The sequence below is a fragment of the Physeter macrocephalus genome, chromosome 21 (genome assembly GCF_002837175.3).
Source record: "Physeter macrocephalus isolate SW-GA chromosome 21, ASM283717v5, whole genome shotgun sequence".
Classification (NCBI taxonomy): Eukaryota; Metazoa; Chordata; class Mammalia; order Artiodactyla; family Physeteridae; genus Physeter; species Physeter macrocephalus.
The window spans coordinates 16,102,923-16,129,650 of record NC_041234.1 but is presented as its reverse complement, the minus strand read 5'-3'; the positions used below and the strand labels follow the sequence as shown (position 1 = coordinate 16,129,650).

The window sequence follows — 26,728 nt, the reverse complement described above, 5'->3', positions numbered from 1 at the left end:
AAAAAAAAAAGAAAAAATCGTTCTGAAGAACCTAGGGGCAGGACAGGAGTAAAGACGCAAACGTAGAGAATGGACTTGAGGTAACGGGGAGGCGGAAGGGTAAGCTGGGACAAAGTGAGAGAGTGGCATGGACTTATATACACTACCAAATGTAAAGCAGATCGCTAGTGGGAAGCAGCCCCATAGCACAGGGAGATCAGCTCGGTGCTTTGTGACCACCTAGAGGGGTGGGGTAGGGAGGGTGGAAGAGAGGCGCAAGAGGGAGGAGATATGGGGATATATATATATATACGTATAGCTGATTCAGTTTGTTATAAAGCAGAAACTAACACACCATTGTAAAGCAATTATACTCCAATAAAGATGTTAAAGAAAAAAAAATCATGGTGCCACATTACTAACAACAAAATTTATGGACATCTCTGCACTATATAGTTATTCAGTTTAAAAAAAGGTCATTATAGATTAAATTGCCTTCCCTACTGTGCATCATTTTTATATAAAAGATTTTTAAGACTGATAAGCCCAAATATAGCGTTTATTTTCTTCAAGTAGCATTCACCTTTTTCCCAATAACATGTAGATACCTTAAGAGAAAACTTGCACCTTTGCTTAGGCACTCACTACATTTTTGTGGAAAGGCTGTATGGATGATGATTCCAACCTTGACTTTTACATCTTGCCTTCACATTAGAATTAACCAGAAAGCTCTAAAGAAACACATGTCCAGGCCTCAGCCCAGGTTAATCAAATCCAGATTCCTGGGGGGTGAGGTTTGGGCATCATTATTTCTTTAAAGCTGAGTCTAAGGTGCAGCCAGGCTAAGAACTCTTGAGAAGAAACGATGGCTCAGAAAGGTTGAGGAACTTGCCTAAGGCTACACAGTTATTGCAATGCTGACCCTAAATCACAGTCTGCTTCCCTGTTCTATGACTCTCCACTACGTGGGGCTGCCTCTTATAACTACCTTCTTTTCTACTGAAAGAAACAAATTCAAAGAGAGGGGAAGTGAGGGATTATACTTAGGCACAAATTCCAGTAAGGCTGTTTTGTCCAGAGCTGCCACTTTCCTTATTTTAACACATAACCATATAGCTGTAAGATGCCACTGAAGAAGTGCCCATACAAGTTATCAGATGATTTTGGTATGCCAGTTTATATTTCTTGCAAAGTCAGTGACTGAATTTCTTAAAATAGTTGTCCTCACAATGGTGTGTGTGTAACCTGGGGATGCATGAGGACCTTCCACGGAGTAGGCTCAGGTAGTTTTAAAGGACTTTATTTCAATACCTTCAACTTTCTTTTGTACTCTTAACTGTACCTGAGTTGCCTGAAAAAGGATGCCTGCAGTGAAGAAGTCTCTCTCTCTCTACATATATATATGACTAATAATTAATTTTAAAACATAATTAGGGCTTCCCTGGTGGCGCAGTGGTTGCGCGTCCGCCTGCCGATGCAGGGGAACCGGGTTCGCGCCCCGGTCTGGGAGGATCCCACATGCCGCGGAGCGGCTGGACCCGTGAGCCATGCGGCAGAGAGAGGCCCGCATACCACAAAAAAAAAAAAAAAAAAAAAAAAAAAAAAAAAAAAAAAAATTATAAATATTTTTAGAATTAGCTATATGATAATTGTTCGACTTCAATGGGTAGATCAAAAGAATAAGGGCTTTCACTTGTACAAGCAAGATTCATCTTTTATCCAAACATTTATCCAGCTGATTAAACTTCACTAGTTTATTTTCCTCAAAGCATCTAATTCAGGCGGGTACCAAGTAAGCTAAAAAATCGCCCCAGAGCACTTTGATACTACCCACAGTTCTAAATGTTTCACTTGTTCACAGTTGCCTTTTTTTGAATGTCCAAGCTACTGATAACATCTTGGATGCTTTGGCAAGGTTCATGAAAAATAAGAAAATGCTGTTCTTGGAGATGGTGTAGTTTGAGGAAAGACCTTCGTTTTGAAATTGGACCTACTTGGATTCAAGCTCTAACTTTCCCTTCTGGGAAATTTGTTCAGATAATCTACCCAGTGTTTCTTCTGCAAAGGGATCTTCTTTCCAGGATCCTTGTGAATATTCAAAGCTATATCAATGTTCAGAAGAAAAAATAGGCACTGGTAAGTGTTAATTCCATTCTTTCCCCAATTAGATTTGGCAAATGGAAAGAAAACTATAAAAAAAGAATGAACCAATTATAGCTGACTGAGAATAGCAAAAGATCATTTACAGGGCAAAACTATCTATTAAGTGATTTAAAAATATTAGAAATAATTAACTTTTGTCAGATACTATAACCAAATACCACTCTAATTAAAGTAAAATAAGTGAAAAACTTGGTTTTTTCCTATGTATTTACTCATTTTTTCTTTGCCTCATTATTCGCTGGCTTAATATTAAGGGTATATAATGTGCCAGACACTATGTTAGATGTTAAGTATATTGAAAATCTTATAAGTACAATTATATATATATATACACACATATAATTTATAAATCTTATAAATATATAAAATTTCAACTTTGTGTTATCACAATCGATGCCATATGTGTATGGTATTTAAGAATATGTTTATATGAATATACGTTCTTCATAGGACCTTGTATGGGATGTAGAGTCTCACCAGACCAGAGGAATCTGCTCACATTCGCCTCTCCTTTTGAAGTTCATTAATGATACATCATCCAAATAACACTACAAACTACAGTTTGGCTTGAGAATATATTAGATTTATTTTGCACACAATGAAGCTATAAAACATGTCTAGAGTAATGTATAATATATATATATATATATACACACACATACACATAATGTAATATGTATAGAAAATTATATGTCCAATAAAATTTTATATAAATAAAAGGTAGCTTCTATGATACTATATAGCCTTAAAGCTTTTCCTTTAATTTTATAGAAATGATGTGAAATATATTCCATGATGTAGTATTATTAGCATTTTAGACTCTGACAGAGGCAAAAGCTAGAGAGAAGGAAGAACAAGAGTAAGAGTATAATGGACAAATCTTTACTGGAAGCCAAACCACCATTTTATATTTCAAAGATCACAGGTTTCCCCATTTTGCTCTGCTGTTGAAATCTTCAGATGCACCTTGCCCATGGCTGGGTTATTTTCAAAGATTAAAATGCTAAACTGGAAATTAAATGCGACTTAATTCCCAATTTAAATTCCCTTGATTTTTGAAAAGTAAAAGATTAAAAGAATTATATAATTGCACTTTTGGAAAATTCTTCATGGAAGAAGTAATTCTGGGAAAGGTGAAATATACAAGTCGGGGGGTGATTTACTGGTGGAGAGAAGAACCTAAGGTATCATTAATTTGAAATGGGTGTGGAAATCTATTTTCACATTGAAAATATAGTATATTTTAGTAATTTCCTTGTCGTTTTACTGTCTCCTTTTGTTATAATATAAATTCTGAATTCCTCATTCCATTTAAGATCTGACTCATATTGTATTAGCTCTTCTAAAGTTATCAAGAAATAAGAGGCTACACAATATTCTACAGATCTCAAAGCAATTATTTTTAGGTTTAAATATGAAACTATTGAACTTTTAATGTCAGTAATATTCCAGGTTTTTTTTTAGAAGAAAACTATGCTTAAGTAATAATAAATCTGTGCACTTAAGCAACTCGCAGCAACCAGAGAAAGCCTGCGCACAGCAATGAAGACCCAACACAGCCTAAATAAATAAGTAAATAAATAAATAAATAAATAAATTTATTTTTTTTAAAAAGTGAGAGAAGTATGCAGAGAATTAAGAGAGTTAGAAAGGTCTGAAAGTTGTTTTAATGGGCTTCCCTGGTGGCGCAGTGGTTGAGAGTCCGCCTGCCGATGCAGGGGACACGGGTTCGTGCCCCGGTTCGGGAGGATCCCACATGCCGCGGGGCGGCTGGGCCCGTGAGCCATGGCCGCTGGGCCTGTGCGTCTGGAGTCTGTGCTCCGCAACGGGAGAGGCCGCGACAGTGAGAGGCCCGCGTACCGCAAAAAAAAAAAAAAAAAAGTTGTTTTAATACCTCTCTGAGGTGGTGATTTTTATTTTTTTTTTAAATAAGCTTATGGTCAGGCACTTATACTACAGTAACTTTTTTTTTTTGGCTGCATTGGGTCTTTGTTGCTGCACTTGGGCTTTTATTTAGTTGCGGCGAGTGGGGGCTACTCTTCCGTTGCGGTGCGCAGGTTTCTCATTGGGTGGCTTCTATTGTGCGCAGGTTTCTCATTGGGTGGCTTCTATTGTGGCTTCTATTGGGCTCTAGGTGTGCGGGGTTCAGTAGTTGTGGCACTCGGGCTCAGTGGTTGTGGCTCACAGGCTCTAAAGCGCAGGCTCGGTAGTTGTGGCGCACGGGCTTAGTTGCTCCGCGGCATGTGGGATCTTCCCGGACCAGGGCTTGAACCTGTGTCCCCTGCATTGGCAGGTGGATTCTTAACCACTGCCCCACCAGGGAAACCCCTGAGGTGGTGATTTTTAAGAATATAAGATTGACAAAAAAGAGCTAGGTATTGATCTGTGGGCAAAGCATTCCAGGCATAGGGAATAGCTAGTGCAAAGGTCCTAAAAATGAGCTAGCTTTGTAAGTTGAAGGAACGTCAAGAGAACTAGGATGCCTTGTAAGGTTGTTAGGGAAAGATGATGAGTTATATATTCCCCTTGGTTTTGAAGCACATCAAGTCATACCTCAAATGACTTTATTCTTAGCCTCATCTCCTGGGTATGATATTTAAGGTAAATGTCTTAATTAACATGAGATACTCTGTGTAGTAATGCCCAAGTGCCACAAAGATTTACCTAAAGGAGACATTTGTTCCCATCATATACCATCCAATGGAAGCACACGATGGGAATAAAGAAATGAATTTCGTTTATGAAAGGTAAGGGCTGTACAAGTGGTCATAACAACTTCAAATTCCAAAGCACCTGAGAGTAACCTCTAAGGAAGATTTAAAGTCTAGAAAATAGCCTAGGACCCATGAAGACAGATTTGCTTGAGGTGATAGGTTTAAGCATATATCTTCATGAGTGTATATGTGTTTAAGTTTATATTGGCCAGTTTTATTTGCTTGTTTATTTGTTTCCAACATGTCTTATCTTAGGGCCAGATGTTTCCCTAGTGAGTAAGCACTCTGACTATGCCAGTTGCTGTATTTTTATGCAACCTTCAACTCCTCATACTAAAGTACCTCCAGAATAGAAAATAAATCTTTTCAACGTTTTGAAAGAGGCTCTCCATATATCCCCCTTAAAAGTACCAGGCAGACATATTTTTCAGTTCTTAACGTACTGCCTGTTGCCAGGAAGTATATTCAAACCTTCACAAGTTATTCATGTAACCATGCACACTTACTGGTGTGCTTCTGCTTTGGTTGCTCCTTGAAATTGGAAACTCAGTTCCTTCCAGGGGTGGAGGGGAGGATCTATGGAAAAGGAAAAGTAATTTCACATTTAAAATAAGATATATGTGAGCCATAGCTCTGCTTTGTTTTTAATTTACCATAGCTCCAAAAGGGCACCATTGCTTTAGAGCAGGGGTCAGCAGACTTTTCTGTAAAGGGTCAGATAGTAAATATTTTAGGTTTTGTGGGCTATAAGGTGTCTGTTGCAACTATTCCATTCTTCCATTGTAATGTGGAAACACTTATAAACAATATGTAAGGTGTATGGTGGTATTCTAATAAAAGTGTATTTACAGAAAGAGGCAGGGGCCACATTTGGCTTGAGGACTGTAGTTTGCAGACTCTTGCTTTAGAGCTAACAATTGTCAACAGGTGTTAACTGTTTTGGGAAGCCTGTAATTAGGGACTATAACACCTAAAATATTTATCTCTATTTTTTTCTCTCTCCTTTTCTGGTTATGAAAGGTAAGGGCTAGAAGTGCAGTTGATGAGAAAGTTCTATCAGTACAATTACAGTGGTTAGAAACACAGTTGGCAGCCTGTTGATCAGTCGTATTTAGTCTCTGGCAACTTCACTTTCACAGAATCAGTTCACATGTTTGTTCTGTCTTTTTTCCGGCAAGGGTATTATAAATTAAAATGATGTGGGGTCACCTTTTGTTCATGACCTTGATGGTGCTTAATCAACTCACTCACCAGTTTTCTCATTTGTATAAAGTAAGATATTTTATCTAAATGTAGACTCTTGCAGCCTTTTCTCCTGTCCACTTTTTCTGTAACCATTAATGATGAATTTATTTAGCTTTGCACCATTTTTTTAATTTCTATTCACCTTGAAAAGTGGAATACAAAGCAGTGCTGTAACTTGTATTTTACCTTATTCACACATAACGACTTATCGTACTTCATAAAAAAACGGAACAAAATCGTCTGGCAACAGGTTGAGTGCACATTAATCAAATAACAGGAGAAAAAAAGTCTTCAATCTTTCTTTTAAAAACTCAATTTCCTAAAGTATGCATGTAAACATTCAGAATTGTAGTTAGAAGGAAAAATGTCTTTAGAATGAAAATATTTTAACTGATTAGTCTAGTGTATAAAATGATTTTGCAGGAAGCATCAGAAATATATGGGCAGAAGATTATTTGCTTAGTAACACTTGCTTTACTAAAAACACCTCTATGATTTTTCAGGCTTACTTGATTATTATTTAATGTGTGAACGTGACCTGCCTCTTCTGGGATACAATTATGTTCATGAGGAGTGTCTTTTTTCTCCAGTGATTCCCCTTTTTTTATTGTCAATAGGTCATAAGAATAGTGTATCCAAAAATACACATGTTGCTGAAACTGTGAAAGTATCTGATATATATGGGTATATGTATATATATGTGTGTGTGTGTGTGTGTGTGTGTGTGTGTATATATATGCACATAGTTATACGTATATATGTGTGTGTGTCTCACACTGTCAGGTGTCTCATCCTGCAAAAGGAATTAGGTCCGAATTAAGAAAAAATACATATTCTTGGACATTTAATATCCTTGAAACAAAATCCCATACGCTAGTAAATACTTGTCCAGATCATTCTGATGTCTCCAAATGATAGCATATTTGAGATACATTGTGATTTTTACTTTGATCCACAGTTTTGCAATTATTATGCAAAACCTTCAAGTTTTACCTATTTTCTCAATTCAAGTGAATTAAAAATATTCAATTTGATCCAATTTCATAAACATATTTCGAATGGCCTGTATATACCAGCGAGGTTATAAAGAATTGGCCCCATGAATAGAAAATTGAATAACTATGGTCTCTGACTTCAGTGAACTCATGGGTGACTGAGGTATACAAACAAAGTTACAGTTTACTATAGATTATAAATCCAAAATGAAAACACCATATAATAGAGGAGAAAGAGGGGGAACACAGGCAACAGAAATAATTCTGGCTGTGGAACTTGAAAAAAAGTTTGAGAAACCCTGTTCAGGTAAATTTAATATGAGGAACTATTTACATAAATATCAAGACAGTTAAAAAGCCCAATAAGGCATAGTGAGGCAGCCCAGAGATTAGCATCTATGGGATGTAGTTACCTCCTCTAGGGTTTTAGGAATAAGGGAGAAAGGGATATTAACACGGTTTAAGAGCCATACTGAGTGGGCTAGAGCTGGATTCAGGATGGATGCTGCTTGTTGGGAGTTGGAACCAACGAAGGAGAGTCTTTCCAGTGCACACTGCAACCCCAGGGAATATGAAACCCCGGCTGGAGTCACTACCAGCAGAGACAATTGGAAAGAAATATCCTTGTTTATCTCTTCCTCCCACCTGACAGTCTCTTATCAGTGTTTCCCATTGACCAAAACGAGTGGGAAGCCAATTGGCGAGGGTTTGCGGGAAATGTTGGTTACAATGAACATGAGAGGAATGGATCTGAGAGCAAACAGGAAAATTATCAGCACAAGAAATAGGAGACATAAAAATTTTTAATTTTATTATTCCAGCACCCATGGTGTTCTCACACCCTTTTTTTTTCTCTCTGAGAAATATGAAAATATATCAAAAGTAGCAGGTGTAGTAGAGTTACAGCATGCATACCGATGGATATAGTCCACTATCAATTTTCAGAAGAAAACTAGGAAAAGAGAAGGTATTTGCTAAAGCAGAGATTATGGGAAACCATTAAGGAAAAAATTACTATTATCACATGTATTGAAATTAAATTCTTTGGTTGATGATTTTTCCTTCCTTTCTTTCAAAACTGAGAAGATAATATGTGCAATTTTTCCTTTGTTGTCATTATATTGATGTCAAAAATAAAGAATGTACACATTCTAAGGGAAAAAATGAGTGGAAACAAAAAGAAAAGAAACTTGATGGAATAAATAAATATTACAACACTTATCTCGGTTAAAACTGAAAATGACACCCATCTTTTCTCCAAATAGAAATTAGGTAGCTGGAGTACTGGAACTTTCTCCTCCATGGCAACTCTAGAGAAGGGGCAGATGGCATGAGATTGTGGACAGATGGACCCATGGAGAGGCCACATTTATAGTTATTGTTAAAATTTTACTTCCAGTTTCACCCAAACCTTCTACAACATTTCATTTTCAGATTGTCAATATTCTCTTGGTTCACCAGCATCATCTTATATATGGACGCATAGAAACCTCTTGTTATGAATTTACATTTCTCACTCGTTATTTTAGGAAACTATTGTAGATGTTTGACTGAACCAAGGTGATGGAATCCAGCTTGGTTAGAGCAAAATACTAATAGATAAACGAAGGTTAAGACTTTAACTCTATATGAATCATCATGTGGCAAACAGAGCCCATGTCCCTGATCCTAGTTTGTCTTGAAGAAATCAATGACAAGAGAATGGTTCAGAGAAAATTATCACACCTAATAGTTAAACAATGCAGTGTGCTTTTTCTGTTGCTAGCAGTCCAGTGCTTATTTTTTTTCTTAAATTTGCAGCAACATGGATGGACTTGGAGGGTATTATGCTAAGTAAAATTAAGTCAGACAGAGAAAGACAAATACTATATGATGTCACTTATATGTGGAATCTAAAAAATACAACAAACTAGTGAATATAACAAGAAAAGAAGCAGACTCACAGATACAGAGAACAAACTAGTGGTTACCAGTGGGGAGAGGAGGAGGGGCACTATCGGGTTGGAGGAGTGGGTGGGAGGTACAAACTATTGGGTGTCAGACTCAAGGATGTATTGTACAACATGGGGAATATAGCCACTATTGTTTTAATAACTGTAAATGGAAAGTTACCTTTAAAATTGTATAAAAAATAAAGGATGATAAAAATTAAATTAAATTTTAAAAACTCATCTTAGTAAAAAAAAAAAAAGAATTAATGGTTGTTACTTAGCAAAGTTACCTGGGGAATCCCGGGGTTTCACTAACCTACACCCCATTGTTATTAACAGATGGAAGGTAAGCCAGGATTAACAAGAAATATTTACTAAAGAAATCAATTGATCTCATGATGCCATAAAAGAGATGCACTTAGGGTGTTAAACCATCAAAAAAGAAATAATACGAATAGGTGATGAATAAAAAAGAATACCCCTTTTATTGGCTTTCTTTGGTTTTCATAGTAAGTGGCTTGTTGGGAGACTATAACTCTTTGTTCTTCAGGCTCTCAAGAGACAAATCCATGATACAAAGTATATGTGGTAATGAGCACTGTCTATAATAAAAGCTTATATAGACCAATTAATTGTCCTTGCCTAGACAGTCATTTCTAAACAAGGCCCTAAAATCATTAACTGTAATGGAACCCATTCATACCATCCATTTTTGACACATCCATGTCTCCTTCAGGGACTTGGCCATCTTATTGGCTGCACTGCCTTGATAGAGGAAGATTCTATAATTCTTGGTTATGGCTAGTTATGAATTTATCCATTAGTCTATTGCATTTTAGAACAGAATTGTATTTCTTTCTGCACAATTCCTATCTTGGGACTAAAAGAGGACAGATCTGCTCAGTGTAAGCAAGGACAGATCAACCAATCAACTCAAAGTAGGCACGAGTTACACAGGCAGTCTATTTGAGTGACCAGCAAGGTAAAGCAGAGAGAAAAAAGAAAGAAGTAGAGTCATATGGACAGAAGAGCTATGGGTTGCAGATATTTGGCAAGGATTGAATATATTTTGTGTACTTTTTCAGGACCAGCTAATTTTTGGAAGTTATTTACAAGATCAGGGTAAGTGGTACTGTCATGTTCTCACATGAGAAAACATCAAGGGAAGACTTCAGCTCAAGGAGGTGATAAAGAGGAGAGGGACTAATTATTTGCATTAGCCATCAAAGGCAGGAAAATTATCTGCTTGAGCTCAGCAGGGAAAATTTAGGTTAAATATTAAGCAAAATTTGTTATATATCCAAAGTGTTTTCTTCAAGCCACTTCTATGCTTTCCTACATTCCTTCAGGAGATTTAGATTTTTTTAGCTCTAATTGGTCAAGGCTTGATCTAATGTCAGTCTGTTATTTTTGGGGATTATTAAAATTGTTTTAACGCTTTCAAAGAGAAGATTGGTGATTTTTTTTTTAAGATTAGTAATTATTGGGCTTCCCTGGTGGCGCAGTGGTTGCGCGTCCGCCTGCCGATGCAGGGGAACCGGGTTCGCACCCCGGTATGGGAGGATCCCACGTGCCGCAGAGCGGCTGGGCCCGTGAGCCATGGCCGCTGAGCCTGCACATCCGGAGCCTGTGCTCCGCAACGGGAGAGGCCACAACAGAGGAAGGCCCGCATACCACAAAAAAAAAGATTAGTAATTATTAACATTCATTTCTAGAGGAACAGGATAGGAGTCCAACGGTAAGGCTGAAAGCAAGATATCAGTATGCTGGGGCCATAAGGAGGTAAGGCACAACTAAGTAAGATCATTGCCTAGAGGACCAGAGATCAAAATAATAGGTGTTAATCTGGCATTGGGGAGGACTTATTGCTGGTGTTTGTAATCTAGCTTGGAAGCCTACGAATCAAATAAGAAATCTGGCCCAGGAATTGACCAATGGACTAATGGCTTCCTGAGAGAGAGAGAGAGACAGAGAGACAGAGAGACAGAGACAGAGAGAGAGACAGAGAGAGATCATCAGGGCAAACCGAGAGATCATGCCAATGAACAAGTTTTGTAGGGCATTTCATATCCTCATCATCGGGCCAGTAGGCTCTTCAGTGATGGTACAGGCTCCATCCTGCTGGTAGTACCCACATACTAAAGTCAAAAATGTGGCAGTGGGCAGCATGCTTACCTGTATAAATGAGTTGTTTTTCCCTTTTAATGAAAATGTCTATTTAATAAAATGTCTTTTATGAACTATTGACCCAAAGATTCCAACCAAAAGAAAAATATGCAAGGTAAATGATATTTATTTTTAAATTCCCCTAATGCTCCTCCCACTGGAAAGTGAGGAGAGGTGGGAAAAGAGCAATCTTTCAGCAATTCTGTGACTGCAGAATGAGAAGGGAAAGGGAAGAAGGTGAAAGCAAAACATCTTAGAGGTATAGACTCTTCTCAGGCATTAAAGGTCTCTTGCCTATCCTTTAAATACATCCCTCTCCAATATGTGAAATGATATATTTGTTTCATATTCACTACCAGACATATAGTGAGCACTAACAACATACTAGAGACTTTATTAGCCTGTTGAGTTATCAAGATGTATAAAACATCATTCATAACTTACAGAGCTGACTAATCAAAAGAGACAGATATAAGAGGACTTAATGTTATGGAACTCTGGCTATGTGCTAAATCCTTCTCTCCTTTAATTCTCAAAAGAATCCCAGAAGGTCACCTTAATTATTATTTCCAAGTTACAGTTGAGGAAACTGAGGCTTCAAGAGGTTAAGAAACTGAACCAAGATTGCAAAGGCAGTAAGTGTAAGATTGAGAGTTCGATTCCATGGTCTGCCAGATTTCAAAGCCCACATTGCCAAGCGCACATGGCATTGCCTTTCTCATGTAAATGTATCATTAAACTCCTTTCAAATCTGTTCTTGAACTCCTACACCCAGCATGCAGAATCAGACCAGCATTATTTGTACAATATTTCAGCTCATTTATAGATGAAATACCATTTTTGTTTACTAACCTATGATCTCTAACTATGCTGGATTCCTCTGGTTAGGAACAGGCTTGATTCTATGGAAGATGGTATGCCTAGCTGCACAGGTAGGGCGTGAAGTGAACCCAGCCAGAAAGGTTAGAAAGCATCTGGCAGATCATTAAACAACTGCTTTTCAAATGTGCAGAACACAACCCATTTGTAACCTGGGGACTGCCTGTATTGATTCTTCCCAGGGAAGTTACTTATTTTTATACATGTGTGCTGTGTTCTATCCATAATACGGTTCGACACAGTAACACTCAAGTGCATTATAAAAAGAAAAACAGCTGCTGCTAATAATGCTGTTTGGTTTTGTTTGTATCATGTAAGCAGTAAGAACAAGTTTTCTTTCTCTTTTCCCAGGTATTTTTTTAATAGTGTCAAGTAATGTAATGTAATTTTGTCAGAGTGGAAAGTGAAGACCAAGACTTTCCCATTAAGCCATTCTGCCTGACTTTTCCTTTTGGCAGCTTTACCTGTTTGTTAATGTATTCATTCATCAAATATTTATTGAATGTCTACTATGTTCCAGGCACTGCTTTAAGTACAGAGATAACATAAAAAACAGAGCCTCTATTTAAGGAGCTCATATACTAGTGGGGAATTTAGAAACAGAATGAAATAAACAGATAGGTAATATGCCAAATGATAGTGTTGATAAGAAAACTACGGGTAAGGGGGATAGAGAAAAAGTACCAGGAAATTGATGTTTTGTGTATGGCAGACTGTGAAGCCCTCTATGATCTGGTCTTTGAACAGAAATCTCAAGGAAGTGAGGGAATTAGCCATTCACATATATGAGGGAAGAACATTTCAGGTAGAGGAAAGAGCAAATGCAAAGTCTTGAGGAGTGGCACATGGATGTGGTATTTTAAAATAAAAAACTTTTTATTTTGAAATAAATACTCACAGGAAGTCACAAAAATAGTTTGGAGAGGTCCGTTGTACCCTTCACCCAGCTTCCCTTAATGGTTAGCACCTTATATACACACAACAACTATACATAATTTCAAAACCAGGAAATTGACATTGGTACAATCTACAGACCTTATTCAAATCTCACCAGTTTTTACATGTACTCATTTGTGTGTGTGTATTCTGTGTAACTTTATATCATATGTAGAGGCATGTAACCACCACCACTCTCAAGATGTAGAATGGTTCCATCTTCACAAAGGAACTATCTTGAGCTACTCCTTTATAGTCACTTCCATCCAGACCCTTCATCCCCATCCCTAATCCCTGGCAACCAGTAATCTGTTCTCCATCTCTCTAATTTTGTCTTTTCAATAAATTTCTATAAATGGAATCATTATTACGGAAAGAAGTAAGATGAATTGACTCAGGCTTTGATAGGTGATTCTAGCTGCTGAGTGGAGAACAGACAATAGCGTAGCTAATGAGGAAGCAGGGAGGCCATTGTAATAATTCAACTGAGAAATAATGGTGGTTCTAAACCAGGATATTTGCAGTGTAGATAATGAGAAGTAGACAAATTCTGGATATCTTTGCAAGGTAGCACTGCCAGGATTTTCTTTTCTTTTTTTTTTTTTTTTTTTTGAATGGTGAGTTCAATTTATTAACATTTAGAATAATTACTGATACATAAAAATTTACTACTCTTAAAAAGATTTACTGTTTTCTAATTCTGTCTTTTTAGTTCAGCTCGAAGAACTCTTTTCAACATTTTTTAAACATCTTTATTGGAGTATAATTGCTTTACAATGGTGTGTTAGTTTCTGCTTTACAACAAAGTGAATCAGTTATACATATACATATGTTCCCGTATCTCTCCCCTCTTGCGTCTCCCTCAGGATTTTCTGATAGTTGCAGTGTGGGATGTGAAAGAAAGAGAGGAGTCCAGGATGACTACAAGGTGAATAGAGTGGAGAAGACAACAGAAGGATCAGGTTACATAGTAGAGGGGTAGAGGTGGAAATAAGAGTTTGTTTTTGCACTTGTTTGGAAGCTTGTTAGCCATCACAGTAAAGTAAAATAGAGTGTAGTTGGATACAAGTCTGGGATTCAGGGAAGAAGTATGGGTTAGAGGTGTATGTTTAAGAGTCTTCTGTATGGAGATACTATTCAAAGGTGCGCCCCCTTGGAGTACATGACTATTGGGGCAGGCACTGTCATAACAGTGCCTGTTGCTTCATATCCATGACAGTTTTTAAAATGCTTTGGGACAGCAGTACAAAGGCTGTCACTTGACTGTGCTGTTTCTGCTGCTTCATCTTCTTTGATAAATATGGAAAAGGCACATCTCCGAGAGTCCTTGATACAGCAAGATTATTAGGATGCACCATTCTTCTTCCATGTTCATGGTTGTAGGGGATCTTGAGTGTTTAATGGCGGAAACCCTGGTCACAGTTCGGTACTTTCATATCGGAGGCTGAAGAATATCAATGATTTACGCTGAGGAATATCTCACGTTCCCCTTGCTGAGCTTTCTTTTCACACTTTCTCTTCCTTTTTGAAGCCTCTCATTCAACTGGCCTTTCAGTCCTGACTTGGTAACGCTCTCACTCTAGGTCCTAGGCAAATTATTTCACTTCACTTGGCCTCAGTGTCCTCATCTGTAAAAGGGACAGTTTGATGATATCTTCAGTCCTAATATTCAATGGTTCTAAGAACTGGGGTCCACTGTCTTCTTGGATATTATCTTACCTCTACAACCCTCCCGTTTTTGTTCTGCCTTTCACACACTTCAGAGAATATAATGGGACAGTCTCTTTCCTCAGCGTTTATTCTTTATGACTGGCTTCCCAATTCAATTAACTCATCTGTTCAAAAATATTAATGACTACTGTGACTTGCATTTTATAAGTGTCTTTAATAACCCCCCAAAAACTAATATTTATTGACAGTCCATTAAGTTTCAGGTACTGAATGCATTTTATTGTATTTAATTATCCAAACAACTCTGCAAGGCAGACATTATTATTATTGCTGATATATAAATAAAAGAAATCAATTGTGAAAGAAACCTAAGATCTTGTACAAGTTCCACAGCTGATGAGTATTGATGGCAGGATTTGAACCTTGGTCTGGTTGCTTACAGAGCCACAATTTTCCGATTAAAATATCCTCTCATTGAAAATGAGTAATGTGGGAATTCTAAACACAGTGGTCTGTGGTGGAAGGAGTCACATATCAGCAAGAAGGCTGAACATCGCAGCCTAGTTTCACTCCAGCACCAGGCTGGCTTCTCCTGGGGAAGTCTTCCTAAATCTCTGTTCCCTCAGGGAATCTGCCAGAGTCCATGGTATAGGGCCTTCCCCAGCTATGTGAGACTATGAGAATGCAATTAAACAGCCTTCGAGTAACAGCCAGCCATTAGCCCCCAGGGACTAAATTCAGTATTCCTGCAGCCACAAAGGAATTGAGTCAGGAACATGATGGCTTTATATTTAGATACAGTGGTCACTTCTCCTATAATGATTCCAGCCCAGTAGATCATAAGCAATCAAAGCAACCCAGAATAGCTAAAGTAAAACTGAGAACTCATTGCCCACCAATTTTTACTACGCTTGCACATAGGAAGCAAGAATAAAACATGCATGAAACAGGCTAGCTAGATTTCCGGGGCTCCTAACATCAAGTCTGTATGAGTTCTGATAAGGCATTAACTATTATGAAAAAGCAGAAACTCTGCATACTTAGAATGTATTGTTTTCCTTTTCAGTCAACAAAGGACAATCCTCTGCATATGTTAGCAAAACAATGGTACTGATCTTATAATCTCTAATATTAAAGTTTAAATTTGCAAGCTGTACATCTCATATTGTTCATTTTGAAAACCAGTATTGATTGGTATCTTGTGCTACAACTTGCACTGTGGGTCAAGTTCCAATACAACAAATATCATTGCAATAAAAATTCTATAAAACTGTATCAACAAAACCTTTCACGTTTGATTCACCAAACTGATAGTGTGAAGCAATTCTGAGTAAAGCATGCTAGGAGATTCACAACAATTATTTGTCCTGGCCAACAAAACTTGACTGTATTAAGAACATAGCCATCAGTGTAGGGTTGTTTCTAAATCAAGCTTCAGAAGTCAAATCAAAGTCGGCATGCAATAAATGTTTGTTGAATGAATATTGAATGGGGGGATTCATCTAATCTACCCTAAGTAGTGCTGAATTCCCAGCTGCTGGGTCAATGCCTGGCATATAGATAATGAAGGAATGAATGGACACAGAGTAATTTTTTTCTGAAATGGAAATTCAAATCATGTCACTTCCTTAAAATCATTCAGTGGCTTCCCATAGCCTCCAGAATATTATTTTGAGCAGTGCTTCTCAAGCTTTGATGTGTATAAAACGTCACCTGGGGATCCTATTAATAAACAGACTCTGACTCAGTAGGTCTGGGGTAGGGCCTGAGATTCTGCATTTCTAACATGTACTTAGGTTATAACAGTGATGCTGGTCTACATACCAAACTCTGAGTAGCCTTGGCATAAGCCAGGTAACATGACATGATAGAGTGTTCTTTTATGATTGGATCCCAAGCCTCACTATTGCCCCCAAATGGGTGTTTGTTCCAATTGTGTATCTTTCTGAAAATTCCACAATCTGGCAATATCTGTCTGCGTGCTGGATTTTCCCCAATTGTGGACCTGCCTCCTTCAAGTCTTAGCACAGGCATGGCATCTGCCAAAAGATTTCCCCTTGTCCCATAGTCTGGGTTAGTGTCACTCTCATGTGCTTCCATTGCAGTATTGGGGCATAAGCCTATCACATACCTTATCATAGTCAGTGGTGGTACCAGCGATGCCATCAAAATGCCTGGGTGAGGAAATGAGAAGGACCTAGTGGATTTGTTGTGAAAATAGGTTTGCAGAGAAAAACATTACTGATTATTCTTAAATTGTATATTTATTTGAGATGGCCAATAAAGGGGCTGAAGTCTCCGAATCCACCCCTTGACACCACGCTTATCTCTTTGTAACATGCTTTTGATTCACTTGTCTATTTCTTCCATACATGGAATGCTGGCTCCCTGAGTATTACCAATACAAGCTGTTGGTAAGAAAGAGTTGAATTTATTCCTTACCACAGTAAGGAAGACCATCACCCTGACAGAGCTTTGGTAGTGTCTCATAGGAGGAAGGGCAAGGTTGGGTTTTACTGAGAATTTGCACTTTCATTCAAGGAGGTGTTTCAATGTAGGGACACAATTAGGATTGGGTAAGGGTCATAATGTTACAACTTAGGTTTGGTAGAAACAGCACAGCAAGGATTTTGAGGCAAGAGGTTTAGAGAGTATTAAGGTATGAATGCCTATTGATGCTTTCTATCAAAGAGTTGATGGGACTTTGGGGAGGTTACTGTAAAGAAGAGAGGTTATTTGCCTAGTCAGGATTCTCTTTAAATAGGAAAATTATGCTAATGAAGACAGTGAAATGGTAAGTTATGTTAATGTAGACAGTAAGCTGTGTGAGTATAAGGGGTAGGTAACTTTGGTTCTCAGAGTCCAAGCTGTTTATGGTAGTAGATGATTTTGGATCTCAAATAGATTGAGAGCTTCCTGAGGACAGGACAATGCATAATCTCTGAAATCACTGTGTACTGCACAGCACCTGTCAGAGTAAGTATCCAATAATTGTTGGTTGAGCAGATGCTGAGGAAAAGCCTGCAGTAAATAAAAGTGGCAAAAGGACACAAGCTCACTATCATTTGGAAGAACAACAGTGTTTTCCGTTGATATTTGCTACTCAATGTGGGGTCCACAGACCAGTAGCTTTAGTACTACTTGGGAGCTTATTAGAAGAGCAAAATCTCAGGAGCCACCCCAGCCCTAGTGACTAATTACACAGATTCTGCATTATTAAGAATATCCCCGGGGGGTGTGTATTACATTAAAGTTTGAGGAGTACTGCTTGAATATCTATTTAATCCTTAACTCCTGATGAGGTATTATTAGTCCTATTCACAGAGGAAGTTGAAGCCAGAAAGTTTAAGTAACTTGTACAAGGTCAAACACCTTGTGGATGGCTGAGCCAGGACTCTCTTAAGTCTTTTGCCTCCACTAAACACGTCTCCACTGCTGCCCTAGAGTGGGATGCAATACAGTAAATCAAGAGGGATAAATCCACTAAACATCTAAATAATGATGTACACTTTGGGAAGTACATTTCTTTTCAATTCTCATTTCTCTTTCAGGTTTTCTGATGCATAGAAATATGAACAGCAGGTCTAAGCAATGTTTAGGTGCTGTGCTTTGATCTTTTTGCCATTCAAGACGTTTATTTGCATTCTGCAAAGGAATCTGATAACCTCTATGATGCAGACCACATCATTAGCCAAGAAAGGGCTGATCCACTTTCATTTGAGAGCTAGCTGGCTGTGAGCGGCTCAAAGGGGAAGAATGTCTATTTACATATTATATTGATTATTTAAAATAAAAGGCCCTCATTCTTTCTTCTACTGTAAAATCTATAGTTAGGAAGTCAGGTAGAGGATCAGAACTGCATACATTTGCATCTGTCAAACTGGAGAACTAGTTACAGCATTACATAGATGGCACTGAAATAACACCTCATGTATCAGGCTCTATCGAATTTAATCCATCCATAAGGCAACTGGTGATGATAGTCAGTTGATTGAAAAGTACACAACCCAAGTAGCAACTCCTGTAAAATCATATGCCTATGATAGCTATCTTGAAGATATAAATAACAAGTGTATTTCTCCTTCATTTGTCATTTGTCTGGTCATTTGACAGGTATTTATTGAACACCTGTTATGGGTGTAGATCTGTGCAGAGAGGCTGCAGGTGTAAGTAAGTCTTCCTGAAAATATGGATAACATTGGTACTCCAAATGGGGAGTCTTGTGTATATAAACTGAGGATTTCTTCAGAGGATATTCAGAGGTGGAGTAACAGGCAGTGAAGAATACACTAGTCAGTTGTTGTACATAAACACTTCAGCACCACTTAGGTTATTAACTTCCCATTTTGTTTCGGGTGCACTTAATTACTCTGTTTATTAAACAAGCACATTGTCATCTGTAGATATTGTCATAAACAGCACAATAAAGCCTGCCACATCAGGGGTGTCATCTACCAAATTAGGTGTGTTCCTCGGCTGTCCCAACATGCACACACCTGTGCCTATAGACAGATGCTTGGCAGAGATTGCTTCCAGGTGAGCATCTGTGGGAAGACCTGGTGATGCAGTGCACTTTGGAACCTTTCCCTCTGGCTTCAGGAATTAACCTGAGGAATCCTTGTCAGCATGGGTTTTGTTATAGGGCAGTAACATGTTAGAGAACGTGCCTGTGACTTTAGGGTTATTGAGAGGTTGTTTGCAGAAGGAGTAAAACTTCCTCGAGGAATGGAATTCTTTTATTCAGTCCATTGTGCAAGTTTAGTGTAAGGCTTTGATGCACAGCTCCAGAGGGTTACTAAGTATATATGCACATGTATAGCTGATTATAAATTATATGAGTGAGTTAAAATAAAGTCTGTTTTTTATTTGTTGGTGAATAGACCATTATAATGAACTATTATGATATTAGAAATTGCTGGGGCAATAAGCAAGTAATACGTATGGTTTTCAACAGACTTTTTAAGATGTGTCAATGGATTCACTTAAATTGTTTTTACTTTCATTACAGTATGCAAACAATTCAGCAACTTCTAATTTGACCCTGTGATTTCAACATTCAGTATTTAGCCAACTATTTATTGAGTGCCGACTGTGTTCTAGATTCTGGAGCTACAGTTTCCAGAGAGACCATTGATATCTCTCATGTTGCTCACAATGAATGATCTACCTCAAAGTATCAGGTCCACAGTTTACCACAGTGATTTAAAAATTGCTAGGGAAAGCAAAGGGGGGGTCTGTCTTTGTCTAGGCATGTACGCTCTAAGTGCTTCCAGAAATAATCTCCATTGGGTAACACAGGCTGTGTGGGGAGTGGAATTGAGTCCAATCCATGATCCAGCAGAGAGCTTCAGCCCAGGTTTTCTTTAGAGCCTTTGCTACACACAAAGTTGGCTGATGTGCCATTCAGCATCCCAGCAGCTCTTTCTCTTCACACTAGCAATGGCAAAGCTTTGTGCGGAGGCATTGCTGGCTGCTGTGAACTAAAACCGTCCGTGGGGATCGTAAGAGGTTTTTTGCACACCTTATTAAGGTAGGCAGTTGTGTGTGTGTGTGTGTGTGTGTGTGTGTGCCTGAAATCTGGAAGACATCTGTTGAGAGGAAAGTGCTCTTCCGTGGGTCTGGCTGCCTCTCTGTAAGTCTTCTAGTCTGATGCAGGAGCGTGTGAGCAGTAGGTGGGAGGAGATGCTTTTGTACTTGGAATGCTGAGGTCCGGATTAAGTGATATTGCAGTAGCTAGTTAGAAGCAGAATAAAGAGCTGGAGATCAAAGCATTCAAAAATGCATCCTTCCATTATTTCTCTGCTGTCAAGTTGAACCACATCATTGTAGGGGAAATAAAAACAAAACAAAACAAAAAACAGCAGTAAGGGCAAGTAGCCCAAATGTAAGGTTCTTTGAGCGGCTCTGATTGTCCAGCGTTTGAAGTCTCCTTCTTACAGCCAATTTGTCTGGCTTCTCTGGAGGGGGCAATTCATACCCACTTCCCTCTCTTGGAGCATTTCCTTCTTCTGTACTTCAACAGAGAACAATAGAGTTCAACAGTAACAGGCGATTTTTTTTTTCAATGGTTGTGCCCTCTTCTGCTTTTAAAGGTGTTTTTAAGAGACTCCTGCTTAAGGAGTCTTGGTGTCTCTGTGGTAAGGCAGCAATTAACTTTTAGTATCAGTACTTACGTTAAATTTTCTCTTTCTGCTTTACTAAAGAAGTCATTAAAATTCAGTGTGAGTAGCATCAAACTTTATCATAAAAATCTGTGTTTAGAACACCTTGATTTTGTTTTTCAAAACTGCCTTGCCCGTTTATATATACATTGCTGCCTTTCTTAGAATATCAAAATTCTTTGTGCTGCAACATTAAGAAACATGAGGTTGAACTTCTATATTGTGTTTTATTTGAGAAAAAATACTGTTCTCAAAAGTTTGATTTGTTCAATTAAAGTTTAAAGATGTAAATTTCTTTGTAACATTATTTGAGTTGAACACTATGACACTGTATACCTCTTTATTTCAAGTATTTTTTGAATTAGCATATGGTTAGATAATAAAATAGAATGATTTATCTTTTATTTATAGTTGAAAAAGTTATTGAGGTTTTACTTTCAGTAAGAGTTTAGAAAAGATAGCCAAAACAGGTCCAAACTGGACTTGGAAGATATCTTTACACTTCTAAATTTTACCTTTATTCACTTAGGTTGTGATTTAATCATCACAAGTGCGTCTGCCTTGAAGTGAATGCATTATTTATAACGTATGCTGTTTTTTAAATAAAGAGGAAACAGTTATGAGCTCGCTGTTGTACGTTTGAATGTTGTAATTTTTTGCTATATTTATAACCTCTTTTTTCTCTCGTGAGATTTACGTTGGAAATGAAACATGCTCAATAATAGGCTGACATTCAGCTTCTATGTTTTAAATTTAAATGCTGTCAATGTTGTTATCACATCTGGAAAGTGTGGGGAGAAAAGATACCAAGTTTTATTATTTAGATTAAATTGTGGAATTGCAGATTGATATTTTTCAATGCATTTTCATGATAGTTTCTGCCATGGAGGCAGCGTGAGGGCTTTCAGGAAGATGGAGTGGTGTAATTACCAGGTGCACACATTCATTAATCCTTGCTGGCTAGAGAAAGCTTCAAGTTCTTCTCCAGTGGCCCATTCGTAAAGCTATAAATATCTAAATTGTGTCAGCCAAGAAGTCACACAGAATGGTGGCTCTTTTTGAGTTCAATTTCATGCACTGTTGCTTTGGTCTTGTGAGGAAAGCTCTGAATTCCTTAGGATACTCTTGCTTGTAAAGTTCCAAAACCAAAATATCAAATCATTGAGGATTTAATTAAAAATATACACTCTTCTTTCGCAAGTAGATGATTGCAGTAATATGGATCATAAACTATTTTAGCTTCTTTTCTTTAGAGCACCTCTTTTTATTTTGTATAATCAAGAATATAGCTAAGATTTTGGTGCTATCTTAAAAGGATTTATGGCTTATGGTCCAACAATCTCCATACTACTTCAAACCTGAGTACCCTTGTATACTATCTTCAGTAATGGAATGTTTGCATTGCATGTGGAAGCTATATAAGACTTAGTCTAAAATTATATTTTTAAGTATTCCTTAAGAGTTCTTACTTAATTATTAAATATTCCTTAATAAAAATAATTACAAAAAGATGTGTTCTAGGCACAAAAATAAAGAGAAATATAAATTTTTAAATAAAAAGTATATCAATATATTCCAAAGATACCATTCTTCTTATATATTCCCTTACTCTCAATTGAAATAACTAATAGAGACATCATCAAGGAACTTGTTTTCTCTTCAAAAAACATCTAGCAACTCATGTAATAACTTGAGAGTGAATGTAAATCCCTTCATTGGAAGGATACCATTTAACATACATACACACACGTACACGCACGCACACACACACACACACACACACACACAAGTATATTTTAAAACTCATGATATTTTTTCCCTTGTGTGCTCTAAAATAAAGGAAAACCAGCACATATCCAGAGTGTACAAATGTGTTTATTTTTTAATGGTTTACTTTAAAGGTTCAAAAAATGTTAGTGAAGTCATTTTCTAATTCTTTCTTATGTTTGAATGTGTCAGAGTCATTAGAAATTCTTAAGACATTTGTAGAAGATTTTGTCCAGAATATTTAAGAATATATTCTCCCCCCACCACCCGATGTTGCGATTGCAAAACCTGTGGATTTTTTACTTTTAAAATGACAGTAATTAATATGATCTTAAAACAAATGTCCAAGAGCACTTTTATTCTCTGGAGAATGTAATAACCACACATTTGTAGTCAGTAAAAGAAAGGGCAGGGCATACTTTATTTGAATTTGAGTACAAAAATGTGTGTATGTGTGGGTGTGTGTACCGTGAGTGTGTTATTTAAAAAGATAAGTGAAGAGAAAAATATAGGATCCAGGAAATTTTGCCGTGGCTTTTAGTCTCTGAAAACCCAGTGAAGCCCTTGCGTATCTCCTTTCTCAAGGTGCTTTAGGAACTGTCCAGCACCATGATCAGACTGAAGATGATTATATTCATAAAAAGGAGAAAATTTGGTGTTAGGGAAAGCCAAGTTTAAAAAACAAAAATTAATGGTTACAGCTTTTGCAAAATATGAACATTGTATATTTGCACTACATTTCTGTCTTTGCAAAATCAATTTCTAACAGTTACCTACTTCCAAACTGAACATATTCATTGCCTTGAAGGAACATTGCAATGTGGCCCATATGGGTTATGCATTCCAGAGAAAACTTTAATGAAATCATGGAGAAAATTCTTCTCCTCTCCTTTTTCTGTTGAGTAAATTAAAGCATTTTAACAATTTGAAATGAACATTGTGTTTACCATTTTGTGTGTTGGCACGTGCACACATGCATTCATGTTTTATAAGAGCATATATGCTCACAGGCTAGGGCTGTTTAAACAGCAGTTTAAACATACAGGGAAAAATCAGTGCAGTCTGGCAGTGCACAATTAACAGCCACCTTTTTTAAGATGGTGGAGAAAATTAATGAATTACATACAATTTCTAACTTCAAGAAATTTTCCTTCTGAAGACTAGAAATACTGGTATGCCCACAATAATGAAGATTCACTGAGTCCCTAATAAAATAGAGGAGGAAAAGTAAAACCATAATAGCCAATAAACAGCAAAAGTAAGCTCTGGTTCACTGTCATGTTGGTATCGCTACAGTATCTATCAATAAGGGTCTCCATGAACTTGGAATGATGTTCAAGAACTACCTGTATTAGAGACGACAGTGGAGTAAGGACTCCTATTGCTAATTCCCACTGCCTGTGCTTATGGAAATGGAGATAATAGGGAGGAATCTTGGTGTTTCCTAGAAGGCGCAGTCTGGTTTCATGGTCTGACTATACAGCAATGCCTACCGAAGACTCAACCTACCAAAGGGACAGCTGAGGAAATTCCCTTGTTGATTGTCACGTTGTCACTGAACTCTGACCTCACCCCTCACCTCCAGAGGCAAAAGAAGGAAGAGGAGGTGGTCTCATAATCTAGTCCTTAAAAAGTGTATAAGTGGAGAATTTGATCAGCCTCTAAACCCACTCTTACCCCTGAGGAAAGGAAGGCCATCATACCACTTTCTTAGCCATTTATTTTGTACTCCTAATTTGGGAGGGGAAAGAGGGGAAACTATTTTCTTTTTTTTTTTTACCATGGTGGAGATTTTTTTGATTTCTAGTTTGATCAAAATATCTTTTTAAGAGGCAATAGAATCGCTCTTCAGCTGTTTTATCTCTTCTAAATTAACCTCAATTTTTTCCTTTTACACTTTTTTTCTATGTTAAAAAAGTGCACAGCAGTAATACAGACTCATTAGAACAAGTCAAACAAGGCAGGGTTACAAAGAGAAAGATTTTTAGTATTCTCCCCATCCTCTCCCCTAATATTAACATTTAGGTAGTATGTACTTCTCCATCCATTTTCATTCAAGCCTAAATTTTCATCCAGCGATGAAGAGATGCTGCACATCTGTTTAGGCCTGGTAAACCTCATTTTGCTTACCCTTCTCCTTAGCTGCTTTCCTTGGGGTTGACTTCACTCATCAAAAGATGTTGAGAACAAATGCTCACATTCATGGTAGGAAGAAAAATGTACTGAGTGCTCTTCTCATCAGTAACTTTGGAAGAAATATCAATATCTGGGGGATCATGAAGGAGGTCGGAAACATCCTATTGGCTGCCATTATTCTTATCACTGTTATCAATAAATCAATATTGCATCTTACATTTAATAGCTAAAAGGTCCTGCCCTCCGTTCTTGTCTTTTGAGATGCTTGCCCAATACCACTGTAGCAGGAAAGCTGGCAAGAATGTGGCCCCTTCTATCGTAGTCAGATCCTGAGATAACCCCCTCACCTTCATAAATGGTGCCAGGTATCTAAGAATTTTATAGGCTTTGGAGTTAAATACTGCAGTGATATCTTAACTTAGGTATTATACTACCAGCAACACTAGTGACAGCAATAGGAAAAATAATTGGTGATGGTAGCCTTTAAATTTCTTTCATGTGCTGGGCACCATGGTTGGTCTTTCACAGTAATACTTCCCATCCTCACAACAGAGTGCTGCAAACAAGTGCCATCATCTATTGAGTGTTGCTGTGTGCCAGTGCCAGGCTAACTGCTGGGCACATATCACCCTGTTTCATCTTCATGACAATTCTTGATATGATTTTAATCTCAAATGAAGAAACAAGTTCTCAGTAGGTGATGTTGTCAGTGCTCCACTTATATCACTTCATATTCGTTTAATGTTTTCCTGCTTTGCTTTCAGTCCCAAGAGCCAGCACCGGCATCTCTTTTTTGGAGCGCTGCCCTCAGACTGCCAGAGCCCACTTGGTCTGTGCAAAGGGATGTGTCTTGAAATTTACTTCCTTGTGTGTGGGAAGCCCTTTAATCAATGACTGCTGGTTGCAGAGGCATAAATACTTGAGCTTTTTTTTTGCCTCTGGTTGAGAAATTCAGAAGCGCGACCTACATTGTCATGCCGGACTTTTATGCCATGCACATTGTTGGCCTCCTTCCCTTCCCAATCCCACTTTTCTACTCCCTTACCATTGTTTCCTGGAAACATGTCCTATTATATCACATTTACAATGAAGCCTTATCTCAGAATCTCCCTTTAAGAAACTTTAGGAACTGAGATAATTCTCTAAAGATTTATCCAAACTCTCTTAGTAAATGGCCAGTGTGAGACCAAGCCAAGTCTTTCCAGGTCCATATTTCTTGCCTTTCACTAGTAGAGTCTATTGCAATTCATTATTCAACCTTTAGTCAACAAATATCTATCACATGCCTGTTTATGGAATATTATATTTACAGCATAATTAGGATATTGTGGTTAGTGAATATATCTGTACATGAGGAGCTATTTGACTTCTCTGGGCCACGGTTCCTTCATCTATAAAATGAGGACATTAATGCTGCCTACCTCAGAGAGTAGATGTGAGAACTAAGAGAATGATACACATAAAGTGTGGAGAATTACATTTGGCAATTACTCATGCTTGTTAAATATTACCTGTTTTATGATTATTGATACTCTGTGGGTATCTAATATAAACTAGATAGTTTTATTGATGTTAAATAAAAAGGTAAAATTCCTATGCAAAGAAAAAGAGGTATTGATATAGGCACTGCAACTTGAACCATAGAAGAAAAAGGTAATTGACTGAAGCCTCACTAGATGCCTGACTTCTGGCTCCTCAAGAGAAAACCTTGGAGACGTTTCTGCTCAACTCAGCAGATCAATTTAACAAAGATGAATGGCATTTTGCTTGAAATGTATTTAGCCATAGGTGCCTTTTGCTAATTTCATAATTTTTAGTCTTTAGTAAGAATTAAGGACTCTCTTTTTTTTAAGGTAGTGTAAAATAAAATGCAGACCAATTTGTCACTTTATTACTTTAAGCCCATCAGAAAAAGTCTTCAGTGTGAAGACAGTAGCCAAGTGAACTCTTCTTGTAATGCTCAGAAACGATTTTAGCAGTGGTAA

The 26,728-nt window shown here is 37.6% G+C and overlaps 1 protein-coding gene across 15 annotated transcripts in view; it reads left to right on the top strand.

The window, feature by feature from the left end:
• The window catches only part of DMD (dystrophin), a 2,398,628-nt gene that overhangs the window by 1,254,533 nt on the left and 1,117,367 nt on the right, over positions 1-26,728 (top strand). The window lies entirely within an intron of this gene.